Genomic DNA, 19,303 nt, shown 5'->3' with positions numbered 1-19,303 from the left:
CAGCTGCTGCGTTCGTCCGTGTTTGACGAACGCGGCAGATCTCCAAACGGGACGGTGGAGGTTTGGAGAGGTGCGCGCGCACTCTCCAAACTGCCACCGTCCTCTTTGCACAGCTGCGCTGCAGGAGACGCTCGCGAGGCTTCCTTCAGCCGGGGAAGGGCCCGTTGCCTCCGAGGGGGGCCGGGCAGGATCCTCTGAAAGGCCGTTTCCTTTCTTGGCCTGCGAGTCCGTCCCTCCCCCCCCCGGTAAGCTGGTGGCACTGGGCAGCGACAGGTGCGTGTGGCTCAGGATGCGGTGCGGGCATAGGGGTTGTGTATGTTTTTGCTTGTTCTGCACATGCGCGTGCGTGCCCACATGCATGCGCACATTTTGCGGCTCCCACTTTTTTGAGTGTATGACAGAACCGGTTCCGAGTGGCTCTTTTGCTGTTTTGGGTTGCTGACCCCTGAACTAGACACAAACAAAGTTATAACTAGTAGCCAGCATGGGTTTGTTAAAAACAGATCATGCCAAACCAATCTTATTTCATTGATATTATTCAACTGATATTATTCACACTATTAGAAAAATGTAACAAATGTTGATATGCAACTGTTTATTTACTAACAACAATAAGAATTGTATTTGTTTAGTGTGGAAAAATGTTTATTACCAGAAGAAGAGAGGATGTATTGGAGGGTGTAATATTAGATTTAGTTTGAAGAAGCTTACATGTACCAGGGAATTACTAATGGACTCAGTCATCACGTTGTCTATTAGGCACTTGATTGTAAAAATAGAAAATTAATAAAATATTTATATATAAAAAAGGCAGCCCAGCTGGAGGGGGCAGCCAGGCAGCCCGACCCAGGGCCTAGCAAAGTAGAGAAAGCCCGACTACCACAGCCCTCTCCCTGCCTCCTTCCAGCCCTGCAGCCCTCCCCAGTAGGGACTTGCCTCAGGTGGAGGATTGCATAAGCGTTCCCTCCCCAGTGAGATCAGCAGCCCCCTCCCCCACCTCCTGCTAGCCTGGTCTGGCAGAGGACAAAAGGCCTACAGCAATCGGTAGGCTGTGAGGAATTGGAGGCGGCAAAACCTGGTTGGGGGGGAGAAACACAGCAGCAGCAGCAACACAGACGCTTGGAGCTAGAGAGCTCCGATCTCTCAAGCTGAGTGGCCGGCTGAGAGGAGCAGACCAGACAGCGGAGCTGAGTCGACCAGAAAGCTGAACGGCAGGCCTGACCAGAGCAGAGACGAGCACTGAAAGACAGAAGGGAGCTGGCAGAGAAAACAACAAGAGGCCGGAGCAGGAAGCAAGGAAGTGAAGGCAACAATTAAATTTGAGGAAGAGAGGGAAGACGCCCAGTAAAGATTAAAAGGGAACTGCAGCTCAAAAACTTTTTAAAAAATAGAGGGAAGAAAAGGATAAATAAAACTAACGTAAGAGTAAGAAGGTTAAATAAATAACAAGGTAGAAAAACGAGCACAAACAGGCAGAAAAAAGGATAGGAAAAAAAATAGGCACAATTACCTAGAACAGAGAAGGAAGAAACAAGGCTAACAGCAAAGCACATCCACCAACCAAAAGAGGGATTTTCAAACAACAAACTCATGGAACAGGAGACTGATACTATTGTGGTATGCAATAGGTGTTCTATGTATGTGCTTATGCCCAAAGAACACCCAAATTATACATACTATTGTGTAGTGGGTCCGACGCAAGGAAGAGACGCCAGCCACAGTGTGAGTTCAGCTCTTTATTGGAAGGGGGTAGCGAACTGAGGGATGAGGGTTACCTGGCCTCCTTAAATACCTAGCCAGGTAAGCGGACAGCCAATGAGGTTGGCCCTAGGTTTCCCGCCGAAACTGACTTCCGCTGGAGGAGGTCGATGCTCTGGTCGTCCTCCTCTGTGGCCAGTTGCCGGTGGATGCTGGTCGCCTGACTGCCGGTCCGGGTTTCCTGGCATGCTTGGACGGCCCCACAGGCCGCCTCGTGGGCTAGGATAGCGTCCTCGGCTTCCTGGAGCGAGACCTCCTCTCTCTCGAACAGGCGCTCTTGGAGCCGCCTGTCTCGTAGGCTGCAGATCAGCCGGTCCCGTAGCCGCTCCTCCAAGTTTGAGAACCTGCAGGCGACGGCGGCTTCTCGGAGGGCGGCGAGGAATTCGGCACCGGTCTCGTCGGGGCGCTGGTCCCTCTTTTCGAATTGCGACTGCGCGGCCACTTTGGAGCGCCGGGGCTTGAAGTGGGTGTTGAGCCTGGCCACGAGGTCCCGGTACGTGACGGTGTTGATGGCCTCCTGGGCGAACAGGTTCACGGCGATCTCCAGCAGCGCTGGCCCACCGATGCAGAGCAGGGCGGCCGCCTTCGCACCGTCCTCCGATATCTGATTGAACCGCATGTACAGTTCGGCGTGAGCCAGGTAACGGGCCCAGGTCTCGGGGCGGCGGGTGTCGAATTTGTGGGGTTGTCCGGCTCTTGCCATGGCGGTGCTGTTGCAGTCCGGTCACGGATGCGGTGCTCGGCGTGGTCCGGTCGGCTGGCGGTCGTGGGGAGAGAAGGAAGGAAAATGCCTTTTCCTTCAGCTCGCGGAGCATTTCCCCAGTGACTTCAGCTCTTGGTCAGCAGCGATCCCATCCTCGTCGCCACTATTGTGTAGTAGGTCCGACGCAAGGAAGAGACGCCAGCCAGAGTGTGAGTTCAGCTCTTTATTGGAAGGGGGTAGCAAACTGAGGGATGAGGGTTACCTGGCCTCCTTAAATACCTAGCCAGGTAAGCGGACAGCCAATGAGGTTGGCCCTAGGTTTCCCGCCGAAACTGGGTTTCCCGCCAAAACCGTTCAGGCCAGCGCCCCCTGGTGGCTGTTGCTATGCAGGTGCCTGCATACATAACACATACATTAGATGTAAACAATGTGAACTACTAGAGGAAAAAGTAAGGCACTTAGAGGAAACTCTAGCCAAACTCCATCCTACAAAAAAAGCTATAACCAAACTGAACCAAATAATGAACAAATAACTCCCAGAGGATTTGACCCTACTGATAAAACCTTTGGAGGAAGACAAATGGAGGTATGCCACATGTAGAAGGAAACACAATAATCAAAGAAAGAAGCAACAGACATCTAACAAACCCTACTGCCCAATCTAACCCAACCAGAAGCAGCCCCATTAAAACTGAGCAATCGATTTCTCCCCTTAGATGGAAATACGCAGACCCACAACCTCCCCCTGAAAGAAAACATGCAGATATCTAGCAAAGAAACAACACCAAACATCCCTAAAAGAGTCACAACAACAAACACACCTGAGATAAACAGAAAAGCATCCCAGACTGCACCCCACAAAAAGGAAGGCAGGTGTTGGTAATAGATTCTATCCTCAAAGGAACTGAATCAGCCATCTGCAGACCGGACATACAAACCAGAGAGGTATGTTGTCTCCCTTGAGCAAAAGTCAAAGATGTGGCTGAGAACTTAACCAAAATAATTAGGCCCACAGATTACTACCCTTTCCTCCTCCTTCACATTGGGAAGGATGACACAACAAAGAACCTGAGTACAATATTGAGAGACTATAAGCAACTAGGCAATAAAGTTAAGGAGCTAGGACCACAACTAGTGTTCTCATCAGTACTCCCAACAAAAGGCCAACCCTCATTGAGGGAAAAAAGAATTCTAGAAATAAACCATTGGCTAAAGGGTTGCTGTCGCCAAGAAAACTTTGGTTTCCTGGACCATGGACTGCATTTCCTATGTGAAGGACTCTTGGCAAGGGATGGGCTGCACCTCACAAAAACAGGGAAAAATGTACTTGGAAAAAGACTGGCCCAACTGATCAGAAGGGCTTTAAATTAAAATTGATGGGGAAGGGTGACCAATCTTTAGAATCTACAGGATAACTTATAGCAACAATTGGTTTGTCTAATGCATCATAGTGAAAGCATGCCCACACCATTGGCGCCAATGGCAAAAAAGTCGCAATACGTCACGACACGTCATGTGATGTTGCGAGTTTGACACCCCTGGTCTAATTGGTTTACATCCTACATATTGTTCAGTGGCTTCTAAACTAAGGGAGAACAACTTTGGCCTTTAAAATGGTATATGGAAAGGTGAGGGTCATTGGGAGGTGAACTGCTGGTGGGAGGGGGAGGAGGGGCTTGTGTGGGTTGGTTGAGAGCCAGTGCTGTCTCTGGCTGGCTATGCGGTTGATGTGGATTCTGAGGGGTTCGTAGTCTGGTTGTAGGTCGATGTGTCTGTTGATGGAATGTCAACAGCCTCCCCCTCACATCAGCAGTTCACCTCCCAATGACCCTGACCTGATATAACCTCCCTATGACAACACCCATCACAAGCCTCTCACTAATGACTCATACCTGACCCATCACAAGACCCTCACTTGACACACGCACACCTGAAACCCTTATAAACAGAACACTGACACTGACATCCCCTAAACTCCACTGAAGATGTTACTGTCAACCTCCAGCTTGAGTATCCAAATAAAGTCCAGGATTTCTTTTATTTCTGAAAATCTTACTGGTTTATTTAATACATGTGAATGTATTATACAAATGTATACAAATACACTCTTCACAGATACCTAGCCTGGTAACGAAACGTTCGGAAACCAACCCACAAGCTTGGAGAACGTACCTTCACCCTCATCCTACACCCGAGCTACAGTTATTTGCTTATTGCAGAGCCTAATTGGTTTGCTGGACCCGGGCTGCACCAGGTGCCTGGTCAGCCCTAGTGTAGTGGAAAAACTGGGGATGTGTCTCAGGGAACTGAAGGTCCCTGTACCATTCTGCCAATTGGACAGCTCAGAGGCAGGAGGGGTCCCTGCAACCTTTGTCACCAAACTGGTGAGGATGAAAATGAGATCCCACGAAGCAACCCTCAGTTTCATAGTTGCACCAGGCATGAAAAGACCCACGGTACTAGGATTAGCATGGTGACTAAAATGGAATCCCTCTGTAAATTGGAGGAAGTGGATATTGAAGATCCAGCAAAAGCGGGTCGAGGGAGGGCTAGCAGAGAAACCAGCTTCAAACCGCCACATGCCCATTAAGAAAGTGAAAGGAGAAAATGTTCTGTTCCAGCCTATGTACGTCCTTGTTAAATGCACAAGGACAAAACCCCTTTTGACAAGTAGGCTGGAGACTCAGAAGAAAACAAAACCCCTTTTAATATTGGTAACAAACCTGCCAAATGGTCCAAAAACAAAGGTAACAAAACACAATCCAAACAGAGAAAATTGTCCTCACAAAACAATGCAAAACAGAGAATTATTCACTGGCAATACCAACAGAACATGATCCCATGAAGTACTTTGCAACGGTTGCCTTCAGCAACCAGCAGCGCCCACACATTCCCTTTTTGTAATTCAGTCCTCAAGGCGTGGATTCTCAATGCCTTCTCCCCCTCCCCCGGAGTCGCCCCATTGCCTCCCTCTGGCCTACTTTCCTGGCCTGTCTTCGTTTGCGGGAGTCTCTCATGTCCTCCAGCTGTGCGTCCTCCGAGTCCAACCCAGCCTCCCCACACAGCTGTGTCTCATCCTGAGCACGAGCGGAAGGGCCAGGCTTCTCACTGGAATGTAAGTCTTCAGAGCCTTCCTCCGACTCCGATGGCTCCCCAGGCCCCTCCTCCTCCTCAGATTCCCCAGACTCAGCTGTCGGGATCACAGGCTGGCATGGAATCACAACAGAAAATGCCACAGTGGCACACGAACAGGAGAAGGTGGCCCCTCTGATCCCTATAGAGTACTGGAATTTGTAGGAAGTTTTCAGTGAGCGGGATTCAGATATTGCTCCACGGACTGTTCCATAGAAATAATGCTGGGAGCAAAACTGCCCAAGCCAAAGTTATAGTATATGACCCCAAGGGAACTAGATGAACTCCGGTCCTTCATATACAAAAATCTAGTGTGGGGCTTCATTCAACCGGCAAAATCACATATGGCAGCACTTGTACTGTTTTGAGAAAAAAAGATCTGCTCTTCCATCTGTGCGCAGATTAACATGGGCTAAATGCAATTTGTGTTGAGAATGTCTATCCCTTACCACTGATGAAAGACATGCTGGCCCACCTGGCCAAAGGGAAGATTTTCACCAAACTAGACCTGATGGAAGCATATTACCAAATGCACATTAAAGAGGGAGATGAGTGGAAAACAGCCTTCAATTGTCCCTTAGGATGTTTCCAGTTCTGAGTACTGCCCTGCGGGCTACAAGGGACACCAGCAGTCTTCATGCAATTAATTAACAAAGTCCTGCATCAACATTTATATAGAGGGGTCTTAGTTTACTTAAGACAACTTTCTGATTTATACTGAAACAATGGAGGAACATGTCAAACTGGTCAGGACGGTGAGTTGTAGAAACCAATGGTTAATGATTTCTCTTTATAAATGTAAACCTAGCAAACACACTGTTAACCAACTATTATGTGATTTATGTTTTAAAAAATCAATAAAGCAAAAATATTTAAAAAAAATAAATTATTTTTATTTGTCTCTTTGGCAAAAATCCGTTTTGGTCTGGGTGTATAAATTCAATCAAAAATCTTTTCAGCCTCTCAGCTATTATTGAAGTGAAGATTTTGTAGTCCACATTTAATAGTGATATCGGTCTACAGTTTTTTATCTGGGTCAAATCTGAGTCCTCTTTTGGTATCAAAGTAACATTTGCTTCTGTCCATGTATTTGGGAGTTTTGCCTCCAATAAAAGTTCGTTACATACATCTTTCAATGATAAACTTAATGTATCTTGTAAACATTTATAAAACACTGCCAGGAGTCCATCTGGTCCTGGTGTTTTTTCATTTTTTTGTCTTTTTATTGCCTCTGTCAGTTCCATTTGCTGTGCCAATTTTTCTGATTCTATTAAATTTAATTTATGTTTTATTATTTCCATTTGTCTTTTCAATATTTTCTTTTGTGGGTTTATTTGTAGTTCAAGTTCTAATTTTTTAAATTCTTCTCTTAACAACTGACATTGTTCTCTCTTTTCTTTATTTTTTTTCACCATGTATGTTATCGCTACGCCTCGAAAATATGCTTTGGCTGTATCCCATACATTTTGTAATGTTGTATCTTCTTTTTTATTTTCTTTGAAGAAAAATTCCATTTCTTTTGTTGCTAACTCTATAAATTCTTTCTCTTTTAAAATAGACTGATCCAAAGTCCATCTTAATTTCTTCTGCATTCCTTTCCACACTAAAAGGAGTTACTAAAAGGAGCCACCCCAGTCAGAATTCAGGTAAAGGAAGGACCACCCCTGTGTATTCCCCAATACAAAATCCAGGCGGAAGCAATAAAGCCTATTAGGAAACTAATTGAAGCATATCTAAAACAGGTAGATTTTTGCAAATGTACCACCCCCTGCAACACTCCTATTTTCCCGGTTTGAAAACCAAAGGTAGACCAGGACAGAAACCCAGTCTTCATATTCATTCACAATCTGAGACTGGTCAACAGTCACGTGATACCCCGTGCCCCAGTAGTTCCCAACCCAGCCACAATCATCACTGAGGTCCCAGACCCAGCCACAATCATCACTGAGGTCCCAGCTTCAGCCACACACTTCAGTTATAGATCTCTGTTCCGCTTTTTTCAGTATTCCGGTAGACCGGGACTCCCAATACCTTTTTGCTTTCACCTGGGAAGATCAACAGTACACGTGGACCCGCTTGCCACAAGGTTATACCGAGTGCCCCACCCCCTTCCCACAGATTCTAAAAGCAGACATGTCATCCATTTCCCTGCCAGGGGGTTCAATATTAATTCAATATGTGGATGACCTTTTGCTGGCATCAGACACTAAACAGATTTGCAGGGCCGACATACATCATCTGCTTCGCTTTGTGTCTATTTTCGTGCGTGTTGAAGGCTTGTCCCCAGGTAGAGAAACAAATCAGAGAAATTTTCTTTCTACACTAGTTTAGACATTTTAACTCGTCCCTGCCTGATCATTTAGTTCCCTGTAGTACCTATTGGCAACCTTCATGAAGCCTCAGTTCCTAATATGGGTTTAGTTACCGGTACGTTTATTTCCCACAAGTATATTATTTAATTATACTTTTTAAAAAAATCTTACAGCAAAAAATAACCAGTATTCCAAATCTGTCTGGTTTCCCAATCCATTTAAAACTTTCCTAAATCAAAAACGTTTTGTTTTGCTTTTTGCTAAATATATATTATTTTAAATTCTTAAGTGTCTGTTTAAAATTTCTTAAATACAAAGAAGGTAACATTAAGATGTCAAATTAAGTTTACAGTTCTGAAGGTCTGTAATATCCATAAAGTGGTTAAACTGAACATTTCCCAATGTGATTAGAGTATGAGTTTGGCTGGCTTAGTGTTTTTATGAAAGGGTTTGCTGTTGTTGAGAGCAAAGATGTCATCTCCCTTGGCTCCTGGTACTCAAATCCATGGGAGACTGCTGTTTTACGGTCTCTTCATGAGGACCTGCCATTCAGAGCACTTGTGGGTGATCACTGAAATTGCTGAGTCCACCCCAACTCCACCTACCAAGATACCTAGTTTATTCCCAATTTCTTACCAGGCAAATTATAATTCAGTTTACATGCTCATTGTTCAGTTTACATGCACATCAAACCAACCTGCCTGTGACTTATGTTGGAAGATAAAAGCCCCTATGACAACCCCCCTTAGCGCGATCACACTTCAACTTCAACCACCTCTGATCTTAGCTTTTGTCACTTAGGATGCAATTGATTAAATGCCCCTCTCTGTCACCAGAAAACCGTAAATTGGATTTATTTAATCAATCAAGTTTTATTATGGTCACAGACCAATATTACAAATAAAAGCATTAAAAACAACAATAATAGTTAAAAATAAAAAGACAGAATAATATATTGTGATTGGTGGATTAACAGTGGGCAGTTAAAAGTTTGCCTAATTTTACATACAGCGTAACAGAATTTGGCCACGGATTTATTTACTTATTTAGCGTATGTCAATAAATGGATAATAGTAGTAGGGATATATAGATGGAACACACAATAATATGGTATAAGTATGATGGAGATGTGTGGTCAATTTTGTAAGGTATAAAAAATTCAAGAAGGTATATATTAAGTTATAAGTTACATTTTAAAACATGTTGGTTCATGCAATTAAAATAAGTGTTCTATATGTTAATGTCTAGGCCATTTCTCCAATTGGGGAAGGGCTGCTTTTCTTCCTGGGTAAGCTCTTCTGTGGGAAGAATTTACAAATTTATATACCTCTGTTAGAAATATTGTATAGGAAATGATATGTTAACTAACACAGGTCTTCAACAAAGTTACTGATTAACAGCCTCCCAAAATCCTTTAAACCAGGGCTTTTCAACTGGTGGTACGCGTACCACTGGTGGTACGCAGCGTCACCTTCCACCCCCCACCTCCCCCCCACTCTGCTCCTTCCCAGCTTACTTGCTGCCAGAAAACATGCTGCTTGGCAGAGGCCCCGCCATCCCCAGGGACTCGTGCAGCAACTGGATTGACCCCTTCTCGTGTTGGATCGGTGTCGTCCTTCCCCCCCTCTTTTTACTTTATAAGCAAGCGCGAGCCTGAAGGGGACAGAGCCATCCACTCCCTTGGCAGGTAGGTGTTTGAGACCGCTCGCGTCGCGGCCCTGAGTGCCAACGTCAGAAACACCCCCTCCTTCTTTTTCCCCTTCTCTCTCTGTTGTGGCCTTCCATCTTCTTTTGCTCCCCCCCCCCGCGAGCTTGCGATACCCCTCACGTGGCCTCCCGAGGCTCGAGACTTTTCCCCCTCTCCTCTTCCCAAGGTGCCTGGCTTTACAGAGGGGAAAGCAAAGCGGCCAGATGGCGCACGCCCTCCCAAAGGACTCATCCCGTGGCAGCAGGTGGGAATCGAGGCTCATGTTTGTTTTGCTGATGCGTGCCAGGCGAAGCCATCAGAACGTGGGTGTGGAGGGAAAAACGCGCCTACCTGACTCCCTCCCCCCCACTGTCTCACAGAAACCCAATCTCACACTCCTGCGCAGCTCACTTGCTTGTTTTCTGCTTGCTTTCTGCAAACAAGTTAACTGGGCAGGAGCGCGGGATCAGCCTGTGCAACTACAGCTGAGCTGCGCTGAGAAACCCAATCACACACTCCTGTGCAGCTCACTTTCTTGTTTTCTGCTTGCTTTCTGCAAGCAAGTTAACTGGGCAGGAGCACAGGATCACCCTGTGCAACTACAGCTGAGCTGCACTGAGAAACCCAATCAAACACTCCTGTGCAGCTCACTTGCTTGCAGAAAGGGTTTGGCTGGTTGGCAGAGGGGGCCCAGATGTCAATGCTGCTAACATTGAATGTTCTTGCTTTGACAACATATGGAGATGCAGCCTTTTTCTTTAACTTGTGTGTTACTCTTAGAGTTAGAATTAGATGATACTTGGGGGGGAGGAGGAAGAATGTGTATGGGAATTACTTAGATATAACAATGTCGTAGTAGTGTATGATTGAAGGTTGTTTGAAATCAGAGATGATAAGAAATGGGTTGGAGAATGAGTGGAAGTCTGCATTTCAAATTAATTGGAGAATGTGATTTATGACTGTTAATTAGAGGAGGGAATTTTGCTTTGATACTATGTGTTCAGGGGAGCGGAATTCAGATTTTGGCTTTGATCATGTACATGCCGATGCTATGCTTCTTGAACAAAGATTCTTTAAGGTAAACAATACCTCAAAGTTCTTTGAAGAGTTTCATCTGTCGGAACCATGACATTTATATTATATAGTCATGTGAAAAAGAAAGTACACCCTCTGAGTTCTATGATTTTAGGGATCAGGACCTAGTAAAAATCCTTAGCAGTTCTTAAAGGTAAATACCACTTCAGTTGACCAACACATGACATATTACACCATGTCATCATTTATTTTACATCATTTACAGGTGAAACTCGAAAAATTAGAATATTGTGCAAAAGTTCATTTATTTCAGTAATGCAACTTAAAAGGGGAAACTAATATATGAGATAGACTCATTACATGCAAAGCAAGATAGTTCAAGCCGTGATTTGTCATAATTGTGATGATTATGGCTTACAGCTCATGAAAACCCCAAATCCACAATCTCAGAAAATTAGAATATTGTGAAAAGGTGCAATATTCTAGGCTCAAAGTGTCCCACTCTAATCAGCTAATTAAGCCATAACACCTGCAAAGGGTTCCTGAGCCTTTAAATGGTCTCTCAGTCTGGTTCAGTAGGAATCTCAATCATGGGGAAGACTGCTGACCTGACAGATGTGCAGAAAACCATCATTGACACCCTCCATAAGGAGGGAAAGCCTCAAAAGGTAATTGCAAAAGAAGTTGGATGTTCCCAAAGTGCTGTATGAAAGCACATTAATAGAAAGTTATGTGGAAGGGAAAAGTGTGGAAGAAAAAGGTGCACAAGCAGCAGGGATGACCGCAGCCTGGAGAGGATTGTCAGGAAAAGGCCATTCAAAACTGTTGGGGACTTTCACAAGGAGCCATGGGGCTTCCCTTGAAGACCACTCGGAGGCTCCAACTGGTACAGAATGCGGCCGCGAGAGTTGTCTTGGGAGTTTCCCGGTACTCCCATGTTACACCTTTGCTCCGCGAGCTTCATTGGTTACCAGTTGTCTTTCGGGTGAGGTTCAAGGTTTTGGTTACGATCTTTAAGTCCTTACATGGCATGGGTCCGGGATACCTCAGGGACCACCTGCTGCCGGCATCAACTCCCCTCCGCCCTGTGCGTTCCCACAGACAGGGCCTCCTCAGGGTGCCGCCAGTCAAGGAATGCCGACTGGTGGCCCCCAGGGGGAGGGCCTTCTCTGTGGGCGCTCCGGCATTATGGAACCAACTGCCGGTGGAGCTCCGGACGGCATCAGACCTCCGAACTTTCCGTCGTGGCCTGAAGACCCACCTATTTGAAATGGCTGGTCTGGCCTGACGGGGGATTATGGGTTTTAATTTGTCGTTTTAGATTTGTATTACTGTTTTTAACTGGGCATGGGTTTAATCTTTTTTAATTTTTGTATTGTCTTTTTTATATATGCCCTGTGAACCGCCCTGAGTCCCTACCAAGGAGAAGGGCGGTATACAAATTAAATAAAACTTGAAACTTGAAACTTGAGTGGACTAAGGCTGGAGTCAGTGCATCAAGAGCCACCACACACAGACAGATCCTGGACATGGGCTTCAAATGTTGTATTCCTCTTGTCAAGCCGCTCCTGAACAACAAACAACGTCAGAAGCGTCTTACCTGGGCTAAAGAAAAACAGACCTGGTCTGTTGCTCAGTGGTCCAAAGTCCTCTTTTCTGATGAGAGCAACTTTTGCATCTCATTTGGAAACCAAGGACCCAGAGTCTGGAGGAAGAATGGAGAGGCACACACTGCAAGATGCTTGAAGTCCAGTGTGAAGTTTCCACAGTCTGTGTTGATTTGGGGAGCCATGTCATCTGCTGGTGTTGGTCCACTGTGCTTCATTAAGTCCAGGGTCAATGCAGCCGTCTACCAGGAGATTTTGGAGCACTTTATGCTTCCTTCCGCAGATGAGCTTTATGGGGATGCTGACTTCATTTTCCAGCAGGACTTGGCACCTGCCCACACTGCCAAAAGCACCAAAACCTGGTTCAATGACCGTGGGATTACTGTGCTTGATTGGCCAGCAAACTCGCCTGACCTGAACCCCATAGAGAATCTATGGGGCATTGCAAAGAGAAAGATGAGAGACATGAGACCGAACAATGCAGAAGAGCTGAAGGCCGCTATTGAAGCATCCTGGTTTTCCATAACACCTCAGCAGTGCCACAGGCTGATAGCTTCCATGCCACACCGCATTGAGGCAGTAATTGCTGCAAAAGAGGCCCAAACCAAGTACTGAGTACATATGCATGCTTATACTTTTCAGAGGTCCGATATTGTTCTATGTACACTCCTTGTTTTATTGATTGCATGTAATATTCTAATTTTCTGAGATTGTGGATTTGGGGTTTTCATGAGCTGTACGCCATAATCATCACAATTATGAAAAATCCCGGCTTGAACTATCTTGCTTTGCATGTAATGAGTCTATCTCATATATTAGTTGCATTACTGAAATAAATGAACTTTTGCACGATATTCTAATTTTTCGAGTTTCACCTGTACAGCAGGAGAACTCAGCAGTTCATATGATGTCCTGTTCTGCTGACAGAGCACTAATAAAATTATAAAGTTCTTTATTAGTCGTGCCCTAATACAGACTAAATCAATCCCCTTGTCTATGTGATAGCAACCCTTCAGATATTTGAAAACACATATCTTCCCTCAGTCCTCTCCTGTATGCTAAACATACCCATATCCTTTAGCCACTCCTCATAGTGCTTGGTTTCCTCACTCTCTTGTTGGCTGTCTGGTTTGTCACTGTCCTTTTGGAACTGTGAAGTCCCGAATAGAGTAGAATTACTTCCCATGATCTGTAATTTGTGTACCAATTAATATATCCAAGATCGCAGGGGTTTTTTTAGCACCCGAATTACATATTGTTGCTTGGAAAAACAATATGAACATATCTTTGTGGTCTTCTTAAGAGAGCTGACTTTAACAAACCAAGAGTGTTTAGGAAGGATTCCTTGGATGGAAATCCTACAGGGGAAAACAAGATGCTTGGGAAACTCTGAAAAATGAGGTTATAGAAGCCCAATATTACACAATACCACAGAGAAAGAAAAACACGAGATTCCAGATGAAACCACCATGGTTGCATAAAGAATTCTCTGATAAACTGAGAGACAAAAATGACAAGTATTAAAAATAGAAAGAGTGGCACATAACTAAAACAGAATAGCAGCAAATAGCCTGAATCTACAAGGACAAAGTCAGGAAAGCTAAGGCTCAGAATGAACTAAGACTTGCAACAAATGTCAAAAAGAATTTTTTAAAAGTTTCAACATGTAAGAAATGAGAAAAAATTCAAGGAAATGATTGGTCCATTAATGGGAGAAGATCACAAGGAGGTGATAGGTAGCAGGGAGAAAGTGGAACTGCTTACTTCATTCTTTACATCTGTCTTCATGCAAAAGGAAATATAGTCCAACCTAACAAAAGCCATAGGAGAGAGAATAGGAATGCAAGTCAAAATAGGTAAGAAAATGGTAAGAGAACACCTGTCCACTCTAGATGAGTTCAAATTGCCAGGACCAGATGGATTACATCCCAGGGTTCTGAAGGAGCTAGCAGACATTGTTACGCATATGGTGATAGCCTACATAGTTGGGTTGGAAATATATAAACCATGATGTTATGACTTTGAGGTGCTAATTGGCTGATGGGTGTGTAAGTGTTCTCATGGCCATAAGAGGGAGCTAGGAACGTAGCTTCTCTCTCTCTGCTCTCGCTGTTTTTCACTGTTAGTCACTCTGTTACTGCTATTGTTGGTTTACTACTGTGTTAAACCTGAACAACTGTGTTTTTGACCTCTGGACCGGTAAGAAGACTTTGTATTTGGATTAGTACTTGGACTGTTACTATTGTGTATGACCTGGACTGTTTATTTTTGACCGTGCTTTGTTTTTCAACCACAAAGTAAAATATTTTTCTGTTTATCACAACTCAGTGTCTTTTGTGGTTACTGTGTGACTATTACTGCTCTCAGTACCCTTCATTGTCTGTGCAACTTCTTGTAGTTCAAGGAGACCTCTGCACACTTACTGACAGACATAATCTCAGAACCACTGAACCATGCAGGATCTAATCTGGGTCGGTCACAGAGACCAGAGGTTTTGTCTTCTGAGCTTTCAGACTTGTGCTGGAGCCCATCTTCAGGGAACCTCTCTCTAGCAGTGTGTGTGCTGTTCTGTGTGTGGTATTTATATGGTACCTATTGTATGTGGCTTTCTAGATGCTAATTGGGGTGTGTTGATGGCTGGCTTTTAAGACGTTGCCTGTTTGTGCTGCCCAGCCCCCACCTTCTAAGTACTTGATATGTTGGTGGTAAATCAGCACTCTTGTTAACTGACAAGGGTCTGTTTCCCAGGCTTCAATCACTTCTCTGGCTGTTTTTGTGCCTGCTCATCCAACAATCTTAGTAGCTGCAAACTTGAATGTGTGTCCTTGTTTATTACAGTGTGAGGCTAACAATGGTTTCAGGTCTTGTGTTCTTGCAATCTGGTGGTTAGCTTCCTCCCCATCTGTCCTACACAGTCACAGGGACAATCCATGCAGGGGATTTGGTAAATTACATTGGAAGTAACTCCCACCTCCAAGCGATGTTTACAATGCATAATTTGTCCTCGTATGGTAGCCTTTGGGCAGTGTGCGATGCCCACTTGCAGATCTCGAAAGCTGCATTCTACAGCTTCTGAAATGTTTTTGATAGAATAGGTGGTACCTAGCTCAACAGTAACAACTGTGAGAGAAATCTAGGTGTCCTAGTACAGGGCTACGCGTACCACTGGTGGTACATTGGCACCTGGCAGGCAGTACACGTATGGCAGGTTGAAAAGCACTGTAAAAAAGTGTAAAAGTGTAGGCATGTGGGACAGTCAGCTGGAGCTGCGGTGTTGCCAGGGCTCTGCTGAGCGCCCAGGATCAGCTCAGGGCTCCAGCTGATTGGCGCATGGCTCAGGCTGACTGGCGCTTGCATCTGCCTGCTTCATCCTGCAAAGCGGATCTCATCTAGCACTCTTGCCTGATGTTATACACCATCAGCATCTCCATCAGGTCCTGCAGCGACTCCGAGAACATCGGCTGTTTGCCAAGTTGGAGAAGTGCCAGTTCTACCGGGTGACCATCGATTTCCTGGGTCACCGCATTTCTCCTGAGGGCATCGCCATGGAGCCGAGTAAGGTTGAGTCTTTGCAGAGTTGGCAACCCCCGCGTCGCGTGAAGGATGTTCAGCGACTTCTTGGATATGCCAACTATTACCGAACTTTCATCCCTGGGTTTGCTGCTTTGACAGCCCCCCTCACCCGGCTCCTGCAGAAGAAGACTCGGTTCCAGTGGAACGCTCCAGAACAACAAGCTTTCCAGACTTTGAAGGAAGCTTTCATGAAGGAGCCCATCTTGAAGCATCCTGACCCGCAACGGCCGTTTGTTGTGGAGGCGGACGCCTCCGACATTGCCATTGGGGCGGTGTTACTCCAGGCAACGACGCCCAGCGGTACCCTCTTCCCTTGCACGTACCATTCGCGAAAACTGAACCCTTCGGAGCGCAATTATACAATCTGGGAGAAGGAGCTGCTGGCCATCAAAGCGGCATTCGAGGCCTGGAGGCATCATCTGGAGGGAGCGCGGCATCAAATCGAGGTCCGGACGGACCATAAGAATTTGGAAAGCCTGCAGACCGCTCGGAATTTGAACCAACGCCAGATCCGGTGGTCTCTTTTCTTTGCGAGGTTTGACTTCCGGGTTCGGTACATACCTAGCGGGCACAATCAAAGAGTGGATGCTCTGTCCAGGAAGCCCGAATATTCCCAAGTGGAAGACAAGCTTCTGCCCAGGACAGTGATCCCCGTCGAGTCTTTTGCTGCGGTGCGGGAGCCGGTTGATATACGGGCTCGGATCCGGGAGGCACAGCAGCAAGAGGTGTGGGTGGCTCAGCGGAAGGAGGAGGTGGGGCCAGATTCTCCTTGGACGGTCATGGATGGACTCTTGTATTATCGTGACCGGCTCTACGTTCCGGGAGGGCCACTCAGGGGACTCATCCTCAGCCAGTGTCACGATAACCCGGCGGCGGGGCATTTTGGCCTGTTCAAGACCCTGAACCTGGTCTCCCGTACCTTCTGGTGGCCCCGAGTCCGACACGACGTCCAGTCCTATGTCACTTCCTGCATCCCATGCAGGCAGGCCAAGTCAGCGACAGGGGCCCCGCCTGGATTACTGCAGCCCTTGCCGACACCCAAAAGACCCTGGGGGGCTGTGTCCATGGACTTTCTGACGGATTTACCCCCATCCTCTGGTTTTACGACAGTGTATGTGGTGGTGGACATGCTGACCAAGATGGCGCACTTCATCCCCTGTCGCGGCTTACCGTCAGCCCGCGCCACTAGTCGTATGTTCATTCAGCAGGTGTTTCGGCTGCACGGCCTCCCTGATAGAGTCGTCTCTGATAGGGGGGCCCAGTTTACAGTCCGCTTTTGGCAGGAGTTGATGCATGCATTGGATATCAAGATTTGCCTCTCATCCGCGCATCATCCTCAAACTGACGGGGGAACCGAGAAGGTCATCGGTATCCTGGAACAATATCTGCGCTGCTACGTCAATCTGCAGCAAAACAATTGGGTGGACTATCTGGCCATAGCTGAGTTTGCATTTAACAATTCGCAGCACACCTCCACACAGATGACACCGTTCTTGGCCAATGTGGGATATCACCCCCGGTTTTTCCCCCTTTCTCCCGTGGACTCACCGGAGCCGGCAGCGAACGACTTTGTGGCAGAGTTACAGGCAATCCATCGATTGGTGCGACGTCAGTTAGAGAAGGCCAAGGCCGATTACAAAAGGTTTGCTGATCGGTCAAGACGGGATACGCCTCCACTATCGGTGGGAGATCGGGTCTGGTTGTCCACCAGGAACCTACCGTCAACACGGCCGGTGAGAAAGTTAGATCACCGATATTTAGGACCGTTCCCAGTCGAGGCTGTCATCAATCCGGTCGCCTATCGCTTAACTCTGCCACGTTCCCTGCGCGTGCACCCAGTCTTTCATCGGTCTCTGTTGGTCCCCGAGCAAACCGGCCTGTCCACTTCGTTGAGCGGAACCTCCCCCATCAGGACCTCGTGATGGAGGCAGCACCCCCGAGTACGAGGTTGCCAGCATCAGGGATTCCCGTTGGCTGAAAGGTCGTTTCCAGTACCTGATTGAATGGAAAGGTTACGGACCAGAGGACTTCACCTGGGAAGACGCGACCGCCGTTCATGCCCCTGCGTTGGTGACCGCTTTTCATGAACAATTTCCATCTCGACCGCATCCGGATCGGCAGACCCGGGGGAAGGGCCCTGCGGTGCGGGATAGTGTTGTGATTCAGGGTCAGCCTGTGGGTTCGGCAGTTGGGTCGGATGACTCAGATGAGGGGGAGGAGGGGGGTGTTGAAGAACTTGCTGATGATGGCTTTGAGGCTCCGCAGAGCCCCCAGCCAGGCCCCTCCTACCTGGTGGAGACCCAGCTGTGTGAGCCTGACAGCGTGGATGAAGATGACCCACAGCTGGCCCTGTTCAAGGACGCCCGACGCAGGAGGCAGTCAAGTAGGAGTAAACAGAGGAAGGCAATGGGGCTTCTCGGAAGGAGGGAGAGAGAAGCCACGCCCTGAACTCTTTATAAAGGACTTGTGTGGGGAGGGCTGGTTTGCTGAAAGCAACCGCTCAGATAGTGTTTCAAAGCTCCGGTATCTTGGTTCGTGTCTTGTTTGTTTTTGTAATAAATTTGGCAGACGTATTCCAGCCTCTTGCCGGCTGTAAAGGGGTTGCCTTTTCTGCAAGGCCGGTAGCAGGCTGGTACAGAACAATCGCGCCCTTGCTATCTTCGAGTGGTGGCGCGCTCTGACCCTCCGGTTAGCACCCTCTTACCCGGGGATGAGGGTGATCAGGTCCCTGAGCTTAGGCTGGTTTATTTTAACGCCAGATCCATCGTTAACAAGGCTCCCCTCGTTCGCGATCTGATCGAGGAGGAATGCGCGGATCTGGCATGCATTACAGAGACTTGGTTGGGCTCGGAGGGAGGGGTGCCTCTGACCGAGTTATGCCCTCCAGGTTTCCGGGTGCTACACCAGCCACGGGCTCAGGGCAGGGGCGGTGGGGTGGCGGTGGTTGTCCGGGAGACTTTATGTCCGCGGGAGGCCACCATAGTCCAGATGGCCGGGAGTGAATCCCTCCTCTTGAGATGTGGTCCTCGGGCTCAATTGGGCTTGTTGCTCACATACCTGGCGCCCAGCTGTGTGGCAACAGCCCTGCCCGAGCTGCTCGACACTCTCTCAGGGTTGGCGGTGGAGTTCCCCAGGCTTATAGTTCTGGGTGACTTCAACCTGCCTTCACTGGGAGGGTCGTCTGAGTTAGCTCGGGAGTTCATGGCCTCCATGACAGCCATGGGCCTGACCCAAGTTATAGAGGGCCCGACTCATTTGGGGGATTATACTCTCGACCTGGTGTTCCTATCTGGACAGTGGCTGGATGATCTGGGAGGGGGTTCACCAACCATTGCCCCCCTGTCATGGTCAGATCATTACCTCCTGCGGCTGGTCTTCCGTTATGCCAGCCCCCGCCGCTGGGCTGCGGAACCGACCAGGTGGTTCCGCCCCAGGCGCCTAATGGACCCGGAACGGTTCCAGAGGGCGCTTGGGTCTATACCCATCACCCTTACTC

At 47.3% G+C, this 19,303-nt stretch overlaps 1 protein-coding gene across 1 annotated transcript in view; it reads right to left on the bottom strand.

Moving 5' to 3' along the window:
• The window catches only part of LOC310648261 (glycylpeptide N-tetradecanoyltransferase 2-like), a gene marked incomplete at its 5' end in the record, with an annotated part of 148,292 nt that overhangs the window by 91,094 nt on the left and 37,895 nt on the right, over positions 1-19,303 (bottom strand). The window lies entirely within an intron of this gene.

The sequence above is a fragment of the Vipera ursinii genome, assembly GCF_947247035.1.
Source record: "Vipera ursinii genome assembly, chromosome: W".
Taxonomy (NCBI): Eukaryota; Metazoa; Chordata; class Lepidosauria; order Squamata; family Viperidae; genus Vipera; species Vipera ursinii.
This window is presented reverse-complemented; position numbering and strand designations above follow the sequence as displayed.